The following is a 3,251-nucleotide window of genomic DNA, read 5'->3' as shown; positions in this document are numbered from 1 at the left end:
AGGCCTCAGGTAATGCACATGGAATGAAGAAGTCTTTCGTGAAGGCTGGAGGTCAGGGGAGCTTAGCTTCCCCATTCTCCTTCACCCAAGCGCGTGTAAACCTCCGATTAAAAGCCAGTCTCCCCAAATGCGAATGGAAAAGCAAAAAGGACAGTGCTGTCAACATACAAAGAGCATAGAGCAGGGAGGCCTCCAAAATCCCATCTCTGACCCCACAGTTCAGAGAGCAGGCCCCAGCGAAGGCTCCTGGGAGACAGCAGATCCACTGGGGATGAAAGGAGTCCATTAGGGACAAAAGAAGAAAATGCGTCTCTCCATGTTATACATGCCTCTCATCTACTGGCACATTAAAGGCTCTGAAAAGTCCTGCAGAAAAGTGCCTGTTTGTGTAGTGTGTGACACCCATTAACGTTGCCCAGCCCTTTGGCATTGGACGACCTTGAACCTCCTCCTCCTCTGATGTGCCCCATGACTTCAGTCAAGTTCCTTGGCTGCTCTGAACCTCAGATGCCTCTTTGTAAAATAAGTTATTATGTGGTCAGTGAAAGTAAAGCGCTGGTTTGGCTGGGGTACTGGGAGGACAGAAGAGCTCACAGAGGACACTCTTGTGGTTCTAACCATGTAGTATGGTCCAGGGCTCCTGGGACAGAAGCAGGAGTGAGCCATTTAGAGGGCATTATTCTGGGTTGTATACCCAGGACCCTGGCAGGAGCTGCATCCCCCTATCCAGCCAACGGACATCTCACCAAAAAGCGCCCTGCAGGCAGTAGGCATTTCCTGAAGCCCATGCTATCCTGGCCACCCTCTCTCCAGGTCCATCTTGTACCATTTGGCCCTCCACGCACTAGCCATGTAGGATGTCTTCCGTCTTCCCTGTGCCTTCCTCTCCCTCACGTCACTCTGGCTATCCTTCTTCTAGCCTCACTCTCCTTCTTTAACTGGTCAACTCAACCTGTAGGCCTTAGCTGAGATGGTCTTCAGGAACCTCAGCGTCCTGCTTCATAAATACCTGCTCCACATATTATCAGCTTTCTATCGTCTACCTCTAGCCAGCTTGAGCTCCTCCAAGGCAGAGATGCTGTGCCATCTCTGCCCAGCACAATATTACAGAAGGGGCTGAAAACAATGCTTGGGCATGTGATTCTCTGTTCCCTATCGCCCTGGACCTGCTCCTGGTGTCCCCCTCCCTCCCTTCTCCTGTGGGAAGCTGTAGATTGCATCATCCTGTTGCTGAAAGTGATGAATCACCTCTCACCAAGTCCCCACGTGGTAAAATTCTCTCTCCCAGGAGTACAGGGGAAGTGCTATAGACTATGGCTTGGCGTGGTCATAGAGAGCAAGTGAGGGGTGGCAGGGTGCCTGTGGGGTTAGGGATCCCAGCCCCTATCTGGTGCACATTTTTGTTTTCTGCCAGCTGGAGCTGTGCAAAGGAGTGGCAATGTGGCCCTTACCTGAGCAGGGCCTGGGAACTGGGCAGCCCTGGAAGATGCTGAGCTCGGCAGTGGCGGGGATGGGGGAGGATGGGGCTCAGAAGCACAGCCCAACCCAGGCTGTCTGACAAGCAATGGGGATGGGAGAGTCCCAGATAGCTGGTGAGGAGCCAGAGTGCAGGTTGGGCCCTCTCCTTAAGCCCGAGGTGGGAGGCGGGCAGCAGCACTGACGCAGGTACGGGTGAGGGCTGGGCCCAAAATGTGGCTCTGGGGCCTTCCAGCTTGGCCAGACCAGCCCAACGAGAAGCCAGGGCTGGGAGGGCCAGGCAGGTGGGGAAGGCTTGCAGGCCAGGCCCATGCCTTGAGAAGCCAATGGGCTCCTAAAGGGTACTTCATTCTGGGTGAGGCCCAAGACATAGTGGCCACACTTCCTCCCATGCCCAGGAATTCGGGGTCTAAGCAAGCCTGGGCCTGACCCCTGCCATGGTCGCTGCGCAGCAGGGAGTCTCCTGGAGTGGGGCCCCAGGGTGGAGCTGCTCATGGGCAGCTTGCCTACTCCCACCCCTGTCTGTCTGTCCCAGCCCTCCTGTAGGTCATTTTTGAGAGCTCAAGGACACAGCTGCCAAAAAAATTCCACAGGGCATAGCACTGTGGACCTTGGAGTGGAGGATGGTGGGGAAGACAGGGTGAGTCTGCAACTCTTCCAGAAATGCTAATCTTACCTTGCCACTCCCTGCTTGCAACCCTTTCCTGGCACCCTGCAGGCACCAAGGGCGGCATTCAACTCTGGTCTCGGCCTACATAGCCCTCCTGGATGGTCTCAACCCCCTCCAGCCTCACCTTTCCTCTTCTCCACCTGGTGGGTCACCTTCTATTTCCCTCTGTCCTGAGTGCCTGAGTGCTTGGACATGGTACTCAAAGGCCACCCCAGCACCCAGCTAAGTCCTGCTTCCCCTCCACTTGCTGTTCTAGCGATGAAGTGGCTCTGACCCCCATCCAGATTAGAAGTCACTCCCTGCCTGCAGTCCCACAGCTCCCGCCTCTCCCCTGCCAACCCAGTGTACCACTGAGTGGGCCCAGATGCCACACTCCTGATAAGTCACTGAGGATACCACAGTAACAGCCTCTGCCCAGCAATTTCCTTCTCAGCCTGCAGGCTCCTCACATTCACCAGTCTGGTCACAGGGTTCACCCTGTTCTGCCAGATGCTGCCTCACCCAGCCTTCCTAAGTGTGAGTCCTAGCCACCCCGACCCCTGGGGGTCCATTGAGCCTAGGGGTGGAGCCTTGGTCACCATGGGCATTATGAAGATGTCCAGGCCAGTGCTGAGATCTTTCCTGTGGCTGAGATTATGAGGGAGTCTGGGTCCTTATTCTCTGTCCTGAGCCCCCTCACCTGTGGGTTCCTCCCATTCCAGGCTTGTCACCTCCCTGCATCCCTGTCCTCCCTGCTCTTGGCTGCCTCTCCTGGGACACTCCTGGCAAGGCAGCCTGGCCCAGCTTGTTCCTCCCCTCTCCCTGAGCTTGTCTCAGATCAAGCTCTCTGGATCTGGGTTTGCTGCTTGTCCTGTGGCCCTTTTCTGAGATCTTCTCCTCCAGTCTCTGGGTCTGTCCTGGCTTCCACATGCACTGCTAGCTCTCCCTGAGGTGTGAGTGAAAGCTTCTCAAGTGGTCGTTTATTCACTAACAACTCTTATTTGCAGCCTCTGTCCCACACCAGGCCTAGGCTGGAGCTGGGGCTGCAGGGTGAACAAACCAGGCCCTGTCTTCAGAGTCTCACAGCATGGTGGGCAAACAATTCACAGAATCATGTGACCTGTCA

The sequence above is a fragment of the Saimiri boliviensis genome, chromosome 9 (assembly GCF_048565385.1).
Source record: "Saimiri boliviensis isolate mSaiBol1 chromosome 9, mSaiBol1.pri, whole genome shotgun sequence".
Taxonomy (NCBI): Eukaryota; Metazoa; Chordata; class Mammalia; order Primates; family Cebidae; genus Saimiri; species Saimiri boliviensis.
This window is presented reverse-complemented; position numbering follows the sequence as displayed.